This window comes from Lissotriton helveticus, chromosome 3_1 (genome assembly GCF_964261635.1).
Source record: "Lissotriton helveticus chromosome 3_1, aLisHel1.1, whole genome shotgun sequence".
Classification (NCBI taxonomy): domain Eukaryota; kingdom Metazoa; phylum Chordata; class Amphibia; order Caudata; family Salamandridae; genus Lissotriton; species Lissotriton helveticus.
This window is the reverse complement of record NC_136061.1, coordinates 877,180,408-877,195,147: the sequence shown is the minus strand read 5'-3', so window position 1 is coordinate 877,195,147 and position 14,740 is coordinate 877,180,408. Positions and strand designations below refer to the sequence as shown.

The 14,740-nt window shown below is 43.7% G+C and overlaps 1 long non-coding RNA gene across 1 annotated transcript in view; it reads right to left on the bottom strand.

Moving 5' to 3' along the window:
- LOC144824773 (uncharacterized) overlaps positions 1 to 14,228 on the bottom strand; it is a 141,299-nt gene extending 127,071 nt beyond the window's left edge. Inside the window, exon 1 of the long non-coding RNA XR_013609110.1 lies at positions 14,105 to 14,228. This is a non-coding gene — a long non-coding RNA (uncharacterized LOC144824773). The remainder of the gene's footprint in view (positions 1 to 14,104) is intronic.
- Positions 14,229 to 14,740: the final 512 nt, after the last annotated feature.

Below are 14,740 nucleotides of genomic sequence, written 5' to 3'. Positions count from 1 at the left end.
CTGAAGAACGACCCCTCCTGGAGCCGGTACGCTGCAGAAATGACACTCAAATTTACGTCATCCATCGCATTTCATAAAATACACTCACTGTTGGAAAAAGCATTTGCCATATTTGGCCTCCCCACTGACATCCGACCCAACAACAGACCCTCTTTCTAAGGGACAGAATTATGAGAGTATTTAGAATGCTTGGAAATCACCCATTGAAATTCACACCCCAATCCCTGCAGGCCAACCGAGGTGTGGAGCGCTTCATGCACACCCTGAACAGAGCTCTCCACATTACAGTCAACCGAGGTGTGGAGCGCTTCATGCACACCCTGAACAGAGCTCTCCACATTACAGTCAACCGAGGTGTGGAGCGCTTCATGCACACCCTGAACAGAGCTCTCCACATTACAGTCAACCAAGGTGCACATCTGGAGTGAAGCCGCATCACTTCCTCTGGACCTACAGGAACACCCATCATAGCATTACCCAGTGCTCTCCCCTTGCCCTAATGATAGGAAGGCGAGTGTGGCACACCATCCCTGTTGGAACAGGATGGAACCCAGTTATTTTGTGACACTGAGAATGCCCAGCAGCAACGTAAAAAGACAAATGACTAGGTCTGCCACACTCAGCAGGCCAAAGACTCAGTGATCAGACCAAATGACCATGTACTAATCCGTGACTGGCACCTATGAAGGAAATTGAGGACTCCTTGTGAGATGGGATCATGAACTGTAGACAGGGTCAAAGATACTACAGTGTCTGCCGGGGTGGAGACGAGACAGTGACCTGAAATGTCTCTAGGTTCAAGAAGGTCAAACCCCAGGAAGAACCTGGGGGTGAAATGGGAGGTGAATCCAAGCAGATGAAGGATGCTTCTTTCATATGCCGATTTTATCTGAAGGAAATGGGTGAACGACCGTCATTAACACACAGAGGCCTGGGGATGTATGGGGAGAGTTCGGTAGAAACCAAGAGCCAAACCAGGGAAAAGAAGACTACCCGTCTATGCTCCAAAAGCAAGACTACAAGTTGGGGACAAATCCTACTCCCACCACCTTCTAAAGACTTACAGACTAAGGGCCTTATTACGAGTTTGGCAGTCCTCCTGTTGGCCTGCCAACAGGCGGACCACCAAGCCCGTCGTGGGCCTGCCCGCTGGATTATTAGTGTAATCCAGGGCGGCCGGTGCTGTGGTGGTCTGACCGTGGCAGCTGTATAAGGCTCATAGGAGAGCCTTAACAGATGGCTGCTGCAGACACTGCACCTGTAGCACGTTCCTGCATAGTGTAGCATGCATGCCACACAGTAGAGGACCTGGGGTGCAATTCCAGGGGGGCACGTCAGGTGCCCCCCATGCACCTCCAGATCCGGCCTGGGCCCTGTAAGTGTCCCTTTCCTGCATGTCTGCCACTCTTTCATGGCTGGCTCACCACTATGAAAAGGATGGAAGATATGTAGGCCGTATTATACTCTGCTGTGCCGGTATCAGCAATATTGAGGCAGGTTGCAAACCGCCGGTGTAGCGGGATCCTTGATACCCGGTAGTGCCAGCTGTCTTAGGGCTGTCTGAGAGTTACACTTGGAATACTGCAGCTGGACCCACAGTGGTGGAGGTGGTAGGACCGCCAGCCTGAGTATGGAGGAGGTGGTTGGACCGCCAGCCTGAGTACGGCAGTTTTGTGGGCCGCCGTACCCATAATAAGGCCCTAAGTGTGTTTCAACCAAGGAAGGAGGCCTAGAACCAGAAGAAAGCCAGAGACAGACTAAAGTGGAGGGGTATGAAAGGAGTCACCCAGCCCCTACGTTATAGCAGATAACTTCAGTATGCAACCCTTCGGCTGGGCTTGTCTCCTCTCGTGGCTCACTCCCTTACTGAGACCCCACTGGTGTACGTCTTTTACTGCAGAATGCTCAGAGGGAATGCTCAAGCCGCCTTGGACAACGTTTCAACTCCTTCAATGGCTCGCTAACCTCCAGGCTCACACAAGAAAAAGACCCAGGCTGTCTCACCACCACCAACAACTGCACACATTTCTCTGTTTGACTATTAACGAGTCCTGCAGTCGTTCCATATCTGTGCCTTTAGACCAGAACCATTTGCTTAGGAGTTCATTGCAAATAGAAATGAGTACTTGGTCCTGACGATGGCTATTAAGGTATTAACTAGCTGCTTAAAAAATCATTGTTTTCAACAAGGATAGTAAATTAAAGTGTATTTATTCATAGCACATGGTTAATATTGTTTGCGTACTATCTATGGTACAGTACCGTGCCAATGATGCCTCAATGCTTCTTTGTTCCAAGTGCTTGTGAGTTCCACATATCATAGCATTGCCAACTAGGTCTAAGTCCCCAGATGAGGCACCTCGACCCAAGCATACCTCCAGCAGGTCTGGGAATTATGTGTAAACTTTCATAGCGGTGCTTACTCTTACTAGGCTGATATTAATTCAATTACGCAGGCGTCATTGGTGCAATTGTGGGAATGTATGACGCTTCTTATGCAAAATCGTGTAATTATGCACTATTTGCTGCAGAATAATAGCACAGGAGTGGCAGTACAGCACGAATGACCAGAACGCATGTGGTTGTCATTCCAGGACTTGTTTTAATTCGCTATTTCTCTTAGCCCAAAATGTCCTTACATCAGTTTTAGATGCGGGAATGCATTTAGCTCTAAAAGATAGCGTTAAATGCCATATATGTCTTTTGCAAAAATCTGTGACATTTTGCGAATTTCTTACACTCCCACTCCTTGCACCAGTTCCTTTTGACCACCTGACTTGTATCACTTTCTCGTAGCCCTACCCCAGCAATCTGGGTCTGTCATTCCAGTCAAGTCGATGAACCAGGACCCCAAAATGCCGTCCCACAGCCCCCAAACCATCCTAATCTACAAACATGCAGGCTAATAGGCTCAGAACAGAAGATGCTAACAGAAGAAGGGTTTGAGTCATTGGTATTTGGTTTTGGTTTGCTGGGTTTGAAATAAAATATGGTGTCTGTTTTTTTGACAGATGTGGTGTTTTTTCATTTAAAAAAGATGCCTGCTAACATACCCTTTGGTGGCTGAGCCATTTTACAATTCTAGACTTGCCTTGATATGCTTGTGTAAAACAAATGAAATAAATCCCAGATGCCTGTTTAACTGGCGCACACCTTTGTAGAGAAGGAAATCTGATTTGTTTAAGGAGCAGTTTAAATTTGCCAGACTGGGTTCAGGTAAGAATAGATTGCTGCCTTTGAACCTTGTAACACTGAGCCAGTTCAACAATATCCCATTATCACATGAGGTGCTTGTCTGCTGGTAATACCTTGGCAGATGAATAGCTAGGTGCTGGCACAAAGAGAATAAAAAAAGTACTTATAGGTTGTACGTAACCCTGGGCGTAGTTTGTGAAGTAGGGCTACGCGTAGCTACGCATAGTGCACTTAGCGATCTACGTGAACTGCGTAATGCGCTGTGCAAGATGCTGTTCGCACTGATTGCACAATGCCGGATGCTTGTCCGCACTGTGCAGTCAGTGCAAACTGCATCTTGCCCAGTGCAAGCGGTCGTTTTCTGCCGCTCGAGTAGATTTCTACTCGCGCGGCAGCTTTCTCAACGCGGACTAGTGGTTTCTCATCGCGAGCGGTTGCGAGCATACGCAACTACTCGCAATGAGAAACCTGACCTCCCCGCGTTGAGAAGCTCGCCGGGAGGTGTATTTTCCATGCTCGCGATCGGCAACTTGATGTTGCTGATCGTGAACGAGGAAAAAGTCTCGCCAGGATATCATTTTGCTTGCTCGTGGTAGCCAACTTGACGTTGAGTGTCGCGAGCAAGCAAAAATGAGTGCTGTACTACACTACGCTAAATGCACTGTGCTACGTGCAATTCGTGTAGTGCGAAGTAGTGTAAACTTCGCAAACTACGTGAGCGTAGCGTCGTGCTTTACCCAGGCTTTGCCCAAGCTTAGATTGTACAAAGCAAGTAAAGCTATTGTATGCCTTTACCACGCATTTTGTACCATGCATGTTTTTACCACAAATCCTTCAATGAAGGACTCTCTTCGGATAGAGGACATTCCTCTTCAGGGAACTCTAAAAAAGCAATTTTTTGGGTCTGACCCTTGAGACTTTGTTCACTATCTCACCATACTATCGTTTTCCAAACAAAATCATATATAATATACATACACAGAGAGGTATTTGTTCAGCAGGCTTCATTCACTGGTCTGTTCCATTGTCATTCAGATGTTGCACCGCCCACCATTGCATACAGCATGGGTCCATGGATCAACCCACTTTTACTTTGAGTGACTGCACATAGACTGTGGTCATTGTTCACATCCACTTAACAATAGTTCCCTTCTTTTCAGTGACAAAGCAATATTATCAATAAAAATCAACTATTTTATTTGAACTTCAGGTGCAAGTTAGATGGTGGTTTACATCCTGTGCCCTTTTTCAAGTTGCTTTTGTAAAGGGTTTATGTGACATTGTGACATTGTAGCTACCCGCCATTTGAGTGCTTGCTTTTCTGATGATTTCCTCTTGTCACCTTTGTAAAAAATCTTTTTGTATAACGTTAACCTAACCAAAAGACAGACCCGGACAGGATACTATAGCATAGAATTACAGCACAAAAATGTACATTTTGCGGAATTATTGCAGCACATTATTTTACTTGAAATCATTCCTTTCAGTCTTAAATCAATGGAAACTGTTTAGCAGAGTATTTCACTTTCAAACAGGCATGTTTAAAGTGTTTGAGAGTATGTGTTTGTTATGCTAAGTCCCAGAGTCCTGTAATGGCTGGCAGCACCATTTTTCTCAAATACTGCAAGCCAATCAGAGAACTTGCAGGATTATGACTTCCTCAGGAGCAAGATGGCTCAAGGGAAATAAAGGTCCCAGGGCCAATCTTAACTCTCTACTTTTAAACAGGCATGCCCGTGAGAACCTAAGACACTCTTGCAAGCCTAAATGCACTTCTGCGGGGTCCCTAAACAAGAATAGAGGGGATGCATTGGTGCCCAACACTGCTCCCCGCTTCCTGTCTACTCTTGCCCCAGAACAGGGCACAGGCACCCCCACCCTGACCAGTGGCATCATCCCTTCCGCTCTCCTACAACTAGCCCTGCTTACAAGCCTACACCATGGTTTTCTGTAATTATATTCTCTCCCGGTTGATGTTGCACTTTATAGCTGCACAGTAAACAACAAGTGGCAAATGTGATTAAACTGACTGCCACCTTCCTCCCACCACCACCCTCTCCTCCAGAGCTCAAGTCCTAAAAAAAGAAGTGGGGGGACTAACACATTTAAGGTAGTTTGCAAGTGACATCATGGCACGTGCCACCATAGCACATGATGCCATGACGCCTGGCATTGCATGTGGGATCACAGGGAGTGACCTCTTTGGAAGTGACATCAGTTATTAAGACTTAAACTTGTGGTGAGAAGGATCACCTTCACACAAAGCTGTGCGCTCGTTTCTGTTTGAAACTCTCGAGTTTCTTCACTCTTTTAAGTCCTAAATGTTCAAACCAATTTTTAACAAATATTTTCAAACGAGTCCATTCTTTATAAGACGATGTTTTATTCAATCACATTTTCAATTCATAATTACTATCTTCTTATGAATTCATTATCATTGAAGTTATTCTTACAATTCCAATACCCAATGCATTTCGGGTCATGTGTTTTGACCCTTCGTCAGGGGTCTGTAAAAGAAAAGGATAATACAGGACCAATGAAAACACCCATGAGTTAAATTGCTGAATGCTTGCTGTCATGTCAAATACATTTATCAAAAAAACGTAAACATCAGTTCATACAAAACCGGAGAAAAATCATAGCATCCCTGATTGGCTGTACTAGATGTAAATGAATGTCCAAAGCTGTGAGAAAATTGTCATGCTGTATGGAACATGTTGATTAACTGCTAAGGTGCACTGTTTTAATGTGTTAATCAAAGGTAACCGTTAGATGAGATGACGTGGTGGAGTATTTCCCAAGGAGGTTCGCGGGAAGAAAAGTTCAACGCATAGCCTTACGCTAACTCCTGTTCTTAACTCTTAATGTACCTAGTTACCGGTAGTGTGTATCGGTGAAAGTTTGCCGGCGTGATGAAAGTAATGCCTTCATTATCATAGACTAATGACCAAACAGTTTAAACACGTGGCCTTAAAACAATTGTTGATCTTGATTAAACTATTGGCGACCATTACAAACGACGGATGTCCGTCTGCGTTATGTTTGAATATTAAATACCTTCTGCGATAAAGCAGTAAAAAGATTCAAAGGACTTACGATTAGAAAAGGTTCACAGTAACTTTCACGGTGGTCAGTTATCTTGCATTTGTTGAAGATGCAGATTTAGCCTATGATAACTATGCTACCCTGTTAACTCTCGTCACGTGACGTGAGTATGTTGACTTCCAGGAAGTGTAAGCGTAAACCAATGGTATCTATCCAATTGTGTTGAACCTCATCACGTGTTATGAGTCTGTGCACTTCAAGGAAGCAGAAGCTTCGTATGTTGCCCAAAGCCAATGTGTCAATAAAGACATCTACAATTGAATAGTTTATAAAGTCAACAAAGCGTCTGCTGTATGACGAAAGGTATCAGATAACCAATGAGTGCGCTACTTGAGATGAAGGATGGAGAGGATTGTGTGTGTTGCTCAAAATGAAACTATCGAGTTGTTTCCATGAAGGAATATTTGTAAACACGAGGGTGTGCGTCTATGTGTGGAATGTGATTTGATGTCAAATTAAAATACAAACTTTATGAACCAAAATGATTTGTTAATCACAATTTGTAAGAAATGATCAAACATGAAATACAATTTCAAAGAAATGACTACGGCAATTCGGGGGGAGTGGAAGAGTCCGTAAGCCAATGGTATCAAGTTCATATGCATTAATGGATGAACATTTATAGAAAACAAGCATATTCAATTCAGTCATTCATCCATCCCAACATTCCGTATAGAAATACCAGAGAATTCTCCATTTCTGTGACCACATATGGTACCTAATTTTCCCACCTGCCCGGGTGCAAACGGGCGTGGGGGAAGGCTGTTTCCTCCTTTTGGAAGGCATTATAGTTGCATATAATAGACGGTGAAGACTTTGAAGCTCACTGCGTTTATGTGTCACTTCACTAGCCATTCTGTCAGAGAGGGAGGTGTGACCTCCTTCCCATCAGGCCATTGTTTCTGACTCCTGGGATAGTTCATACCTCTGAGCAGGGGTCAGATTCCTGTCTTGGTGGCAGTAGCTGCGAGCTAGCAGCCAGAACACAGGAATGGCTGAGGCCACCAGGTAGGCACCCTCTGAGGTAGCCACCTGGGTGCATGCCGCATTGTCCTAGACACAATATTTGTGTCAGGGGGATGAGGCACATTGTTTGATACCAAACATGACATATTTTGGCTTGAACATATAGACAGAGCACAACAAAGGAATCTTTACAGACTGGTTGAGCCCAACCAGTTAGCTTATTTAATTTAAAATTCTTCCAATAAAAAACCGTTCAGCAAACAAAATTCTTGACAGATGTTTTGTGGTTACAAGATTGACGCAGCCACAGCCGACACGTGTTTTGTCGTCTTTCACGACTTTCTCAAGGCTTTCAAAGAAAAATGTTGTTTATTGTCAGGATCACGTGTCTTTAAAGGTAAGTAAGACACGAAAAAGCTGGATATATTAGTCCAGAGTGGCCGATCAAGTGTTCTCGCGTCAGTGAAGAATGCTCTTCTAATTCTTTAAGTTAGAATAGTAGAAGTAGTTAGTGATTCCAAGAGCGAGGAAACCAGAAATTGAGTTTTAGTCGCCAGGTGTTTCCTCGTTCGTACTCCTTAATAAATCGAGAGGATCCGATATAGTAAAGTGATGGTGTTTTTACGATGTCCAAACGGTGGGACACGATATCAGTGCAAATCCATAGCTCGCATTCAGTTATAGGCTCCAATGTCTGTAAGAATTCGATCAGCACCGTATCTTTCTTTGTAGGTATTTTGGCGATACCTTAATGGAGATGTGACCTCAAGTTCTCCCGGGTAGCCTATGGACCGCTTATCACTTATAGCAGCTTTTAATGGTAAAGGCCACGGTAGGGACATATAAGCTTGCACTGATATGCCCTCACCTTTAATATAATGCACCCTGCCTCCCGGACTCAGGAGGCTTCCCTTTGGGATGACTGGCATATATTAAAAATAGTGCATTGACTGTGCCGCATATGGTGAGGGTAAAGTTGAGTTCGAGAAGTTTACACTGCTCCCACAGTCTACAATTGCAGGTCTGTTGTCATGAGTTTACTTGAGTTATGGAGGATGGCACAGACATCAGGGTTGCTAATTCATATGGATCAGTATTAAGGAGAGAGCACACGCACTGAGGTCCGGTTAGCAGGCTTCAGTACACTGTCAAAGAAGAAAAACAGCATTTAGTAGTCCAAATGGGAGATAAGTGTGGGACCTGTTTTCTTACAGAGATGGTCACAATTTGCTCTATCTTTTTGTACCACTTATCAGAATTCTCTCTAAGCTTTGGAAGGGAATTGGTAAAATGGAAAAGATCTGATTGAGATCATGGGACATGTACATACACTTCTTGTTGTACATGTTGTAAGGGGAACTCTTTTACCACTCCCCTAACTGCTACTTCACCCTCTTTTCCCCTTTGCTTCACTTTAACCTTCTCTTTCTTGGATCACAATTCTCTTAGCTTCTCGGTGTCACTCCATTCTCTAATGCTTTTGATTAATTGCACTAAGGAACAAACCGCTACTGACCTCTGTTAGTACACTTAGGCAGGAAAGCTTCGTGTATCTGATAACGTCTCACAGTACACCTCTCCTAGCAGGCAAGTTTACCAATTCAATAATCATCTTGAGGTACCTCTTGTCAAAAAGCTTAAAAACATAATCAGAACTACAATAATTAGAACTCCAACAAATACAGCACTCAGAGCCACACGATATTTGTCCTCAATTAAAATCCACTGCACCCCTTTACTCTATGCCTACTATAACTTAAAACATGTACCATGATGCTTACTTCATTCCCTTATTTTGCATGCAGGCCCTATTGATACTGCCATTGTTCTTCTTCAGCCGCCTCCTCTCTCCTGTACCAGGAATGGATTGCTATCGGTCAGTTTAAATCTCTTAAATCTGGACCATCAAGGTATTGTACTCAGTTCTAAAGCAAATTGATTCCCCAATTTATGGGTTGGCTCCAATTGGAACCATCCTCTGATACCAGATCTCTCAGCACACACAACTGTCTTCAATTTTAACTCATGGGGCATGCCAACAGGACCAGGATTGGTTTTGTCCTGATACGGACGTTGGTGCTCCCCGACTGGAACTGTCACCCTTCTAGTTAGGAAACCAATATAATGATGATAAAACATTCTCATAAGAATAACAGAGAAATAGTCTTATTTCAATGATTTATATAAAGAATTTATAGGTAAATCACAGAAAAGATGTCATGAGCAAATTTAGCAGGAAAGCATATGTCTTAAGCACAAAAAACTCAGGACAGCTCTGAATGAATTTGCATAGATTTGCCTTCTAAGGTGGGGAACAGGGAAGTTTTTATGTACAGAAATCTACGTACTTATATAGGGCTTTAGACAAAAACGTTCATGCAGTCAGTAGCAATGCAGGGTTCTAAAGGTTTGGGCCAATAGAAAACAACCTAGAAGAAACATTTTACCACAGAACATATTCGAGGATTCTCTTGGGATATAACATAGTGAGATTTCAACAATTCTCAAAGTCTTAGCTGTACATTTAAGCTGATAATCTGTTTTATACAAAACCTAGGACAGTGAGAATTGTTCTTGATTCAGTGCAATAGGAAAAATTATCTGAAAACCCTTTCTGCTCACTGAAGTGAAAACTAGACAAGTTTTTTTCAAACAGGAATCAGCAGCGGTTATCACATGATATACTGTAACGTTGAGGCAAAATGGAGGACAGTGTTTACAGAATCTAATGTTAGCATAAGCTTAGTTTGTAATGCTCTTTTTAATGACAGAAAATCAACACCCACACCATCAAGGGCTATCTTTATCTATTCAGTGGTCAATGGGGCCTCCAGCTTGTTCCACAATAATATGGAACATTTGGGGAGGTTCAACTCCATTTAATACTTTCTAATTTTGGCAATTGGTATACTTCTTATTTTCTTTCATTTCATTACCAGGTATACCTTACATTTATTATTAATCTCATCCCTATCTGCACTACTTTCCTGTCGTAGTGGTAATATATGTGCATGGAGTTTTGCGACTCTAACATCTTGTCTAACTTATCCCCTTCCCTTGAGAGTCTTTGAGTGTGGGTAACCTGTCTAATATATCCCAAGTGTCAATTAACTGTTTTAACGGCTAGCAGCTGTGCATTTTGTAAGAATGAAAAACCACCTCCTGCTCAAGTTCTGATAATTCTGGTTCATCGTATCGGATGTATTTTTCAGGGCCATTTTGACATCCACTGTAAACAATTTGGGTCAGTGGTTGAGGGGTGTGAAACCCTACTCAAGCAGCAACCACAATCCTTTTCAGGGTGAAGTCACAAGCAACCCCTAAACTGACTTCTGGTCAACCATCTGGTACCTTGGCATAGAGCAGGCAGACTTAACATTGAGGCCGAGAAAATGTGTAAAGTATTTATGCAGTACTTCAAACAGTAGTAAAGAGAAGTAGAACACACAAATTTAGAAATATGAAGTAAAATTGAATAAATAATTTAAGACCAAAACAACAAAAAGCCAATCAGTAGAACCAGAGAAATGTCATTTTCAATATTTAAGTGAAAATAGCACCATAAAAAAACTAAATGCCAACTCTGAATGTATGGTTGAGCTAGACTTGGACGAAGTCACAAGCCCAGGCCAACCAGATGGAGCACCGCACACAACAGGGATTCAGTTAGGCCTGCTGAATGAAGTACCTTAATTCCTGGTTGCAGAGCAATGCTTAGGCCCTGGTCGAGGATATGTCACACAGGAGAGGCAATCTGAGGCCCTTGTGTGGAGATGTGTCATGCATCAGCGGTTCCGGGAAGCTGCAAGGTTGTGATGTGAGGTCCTGCATCGTCGTTGAGGAGGTCATCGGTGAGAGGCTTGAAATGCAAAGTCGTGCATTGTAAATGCGTCGCTCACCGGCTTGTTCCGAAGAGGGTGCGGGCTTGCGAAGCAGAGTCCAGTGTTGTTGTAGAGTATGCCGATGACATTGCACAGTGGTTCTGATTGGCTTTTGTGCAAAGTCGTACATAGGAAATGTGTTGTGCAGTGGTTCCGACACAGTTTTTTTCAAGACGATGGGTCACACTGCATCGCTTCTGCTAGACCCACAGCTGGGCTGGCAGAACACCTTCACTCCCACTTAAAAGTGCCCAGACTTGGGGTGGCACCACTTGGGAGGGTAGGTCACACAGATGGCACAATCCAGATGCAGGGTTCAAGGTGTTTAGAATCTGTTCGGTCTCTGAGGCTCTATCCAGGTGGCCAGCCAATTAGCCCTTGAAGTCACTCTGGTGGTCCTGGGTTTAACATGCAGGTCCATTCCTTTTAACTTAGGCAGGAGGGCAGCTGAGCAGCAGTCCTTCTTGCAGTACAGCAGTTCATCTTCTGAGTCTTACACAGGGCAAGATGCATGTTGAAGGGTTGGGTCGGAGGGTTCATAAATATTAACTGGTGCCCACTTTGAAGGGAAGGTTCTGGAGGTTTCCAGCCTCTGAGATGTCAGACATCCCCTTCCTCCCTGCCTTGGCCCCAGCTTGTCTGGGCACACAAAATAGTAGTGCCAAACCTTTTTGCGTGTGTTCAGGCAGAGCCTCTGTGATGTGAAAGTGTGGTAGGAAACAATTCCCCCGACTCAATAAGTCAGATTGGCTCATGCTGCCGACACCTATTTTCCCTCTGTCTCACTATCTAGAAGCAATACACAAGGACCAACTGCCAGCTACACCTAGTCTAGTGACCAAGGGACAGGCTGCATGCACCAAATGCGTAGGACAAGAAAATGCCAACTTTCTAAAAGTGGCTTTTTCAGAATCGTGATTTAAAATCAGACTTTACCATTGAAGAGGGATTGTAATTAAAATTCGGTAGACATCAAACTCGACCTGTATACCTGTTTGAATCGAAAGATATCAATTATTAACTGTAATATGGTAAATAATGTTATCCTATGGGTGAGCTAGGCCTTGCAGTAGTGAAAAACAAATGTGAAAGTTTCTCACTACTGGCCATGTAACACTTAAATAGTGCATGTCATGACTTTTTAAATGCATTGCACACTGCAATCTGGGCTGTCTAGGGCATTCCCTGGGGGTGACTTATATGGCTTGAAAAAGAAGGTTTGGACCTGCAAAAATATTTATTTTGCCAGGTCAATATAGCAGTTTAAAACTGCACACCACAGGCTGTGATGGCAGGCCTGAGACATGTTTAAAGGGCTATTTAAGTGGGTGGCACAATCAGTTTGCTAGTAGCAATTAATTGACATGCCCTGTAGTGCCATTTTACTAGGGACTTATGGGTAAATTATATATGTCAGCCCAGTACAAGCCAATGATAACATTTTTAAGGGCACTTTAGCACTGGTTAGCATTGGAAAAGTGCATAGAATCCTAAGGCCCAAAAAATGAATAAGCAAAAAATGGAGGAGTGGAGGCAAAAGGTCTGGGAATGACACTGCAGAAAGGGCCAAGTCCAACAGTGAATTAGAGTGGCATTGAGGGGAGGGGTGTGGATTATCATGGAGTAGAGTGGAATAGAGTGGTGGAGAGTGGAGTGGCATTAAGTGGAGTGACATAGAGCAAAGTGTCCGAGTGGTGTGGTGTAGCATGGAGTGGTGTTGAGTGGATTAAAGTGGCATTGAGTGCTGTAGATCGGAGTGTCATATAGTGACACAGAATGTTATAGAGTGGCGAGGAGTGTATTAGAGTGGAGTGTTGAAGGGTGAAATGTTGTAGAGTGAAGTGTTCTACAGTGTTGTAGAGAAGAGTGGTGTAGAGTGGAGTAAAGCAGAATGGAGTAGAGTGTCATAGAGTAGAGTGGAGTGTCGAGGAGTGGAGTGTCATAGAGTGGAATTAGAGTGGCCCAGAGTGTCATATAGTGGAGAGGAGTGGAGTGGGAAGGAGTAGAGAGGAGTGGCATAGAGTGGCGGAGTGGAGGGGTGTGGTGTAGAGTGGAGTGGCTTAGAGTGGGGTAGAATGGAGTAGACTAGAATGACATAAAATGAAGTGGAGTAGAGTGTCATAGAGTGAGGTAGAGTATCATAGAGTGGCATAGAGTGAAGGGGCGTAGAGTGGCATGGAGAGGAGTAGAGTGCTGTAGAGTGTAATAGAGAGGATTTTCGTAGAGTGGAGGAGCTAAGAGAGGCATAGCATAGAGTGGAGCAAATGGCAGAGTGGCCTTAGAATGCAGTAGAGTGGAGTGTTGCAGCATAGTATAAAATAAAGTGACAGAATTGAGTGGTGTAGCATGGAGTGTTGGGGCATAAAATGGAGTATAGTGGCATAGAATGGAGTGCTGTGTAGTGTCATGGAGTGTTGCACCGTGGAGTGGCCTAGATTACAGTAGTCTAGAGTGAAGAGGCATTTAAAGTTTGTTGTGTGCTAGAAAGAAAAAACATCTTAAAGCTTCTTTCCTCACATGGGTGCCCAACGGGATTGTCACATAAATCCTATCACTTCGAAGTCAGTGAATCAAAAGTAAAAACCATTGGACAGAGCCTGACATTTAACTACTGAGTTTGAATGCAAAGCAAAGGTGACAAGGTAAGAACACGTTTTAAAGGTCTGTTTACAGAAACCCATGCTCGGAGAATGCAGTAAATGTGGCAGTAAATAGGGTATGCTCCAAGTGAGGAATGAACTCAAGTTGAGCAATCTAAAACAAATAAAGCCAGCAAATAGAAAGCAAGCAATTGTGAGTTACAAAACACAAAACCAATGTTAAGCAATGAGTGGGATGCATTCCCAGAGAGGCTTTCAGAATGTCTCCAATGTGTTTGAGCCAACCAGACAGCTGCTCTTCAACCTAAAAATAGAACAAGTTCGTTTTAAAACTTACCTACCACCAAATGGGATTACCTAATTAGGACTGAATCTTTAGCCCAGCTTGATGCAGTCGTATCTAGGAGTCCCACACCCACTGGCTAGATCGTGACAGGACAGTCAAAAAATACCCTCTCTTCCAAAGAATGCTTTACTTTCTTGGAACGTAAACACATCCTCTGAGAGGCACTGCTGGGACTTTCCGGTATTTATGTTCGCCGGTATGCTGCTGTGTAGAGGATATCAGTTTCTAAAATTGCAGTTCTGAGAGTCATAAAGATGACTCTCACCAGCTGGCCTTTAACATGTGATGATAACCCGGGCCATCAGCCAGTAATTGGCACCCTGAGGGCAAAACAAGATTGAGTGCCCTTTCAGTGGGAATTTCCCTTCTCAGGCGTGGCAGGTAGCTTCAGCTATGCCGGAGAAAGAGATCTGTATTGTTCACAGTGGGTATTGTCAGATGCTCAGTGACATCCCTTAACTTTCATCTCGTGACTGGTTTGGACTTCAGGAGTGCCTACTTTGTTACTTTCTAGAAAATCAATGAGAGGTATTCCCTTCGGCAGGGAAGCCCTTGCTAAGTAATTGATCTGCTCGCTGTGCAATGTCTCTTTGGTCCTTAAAAGGAGTCACACATGACACCACATTCAGGCGCTTCACTTCTGGCAG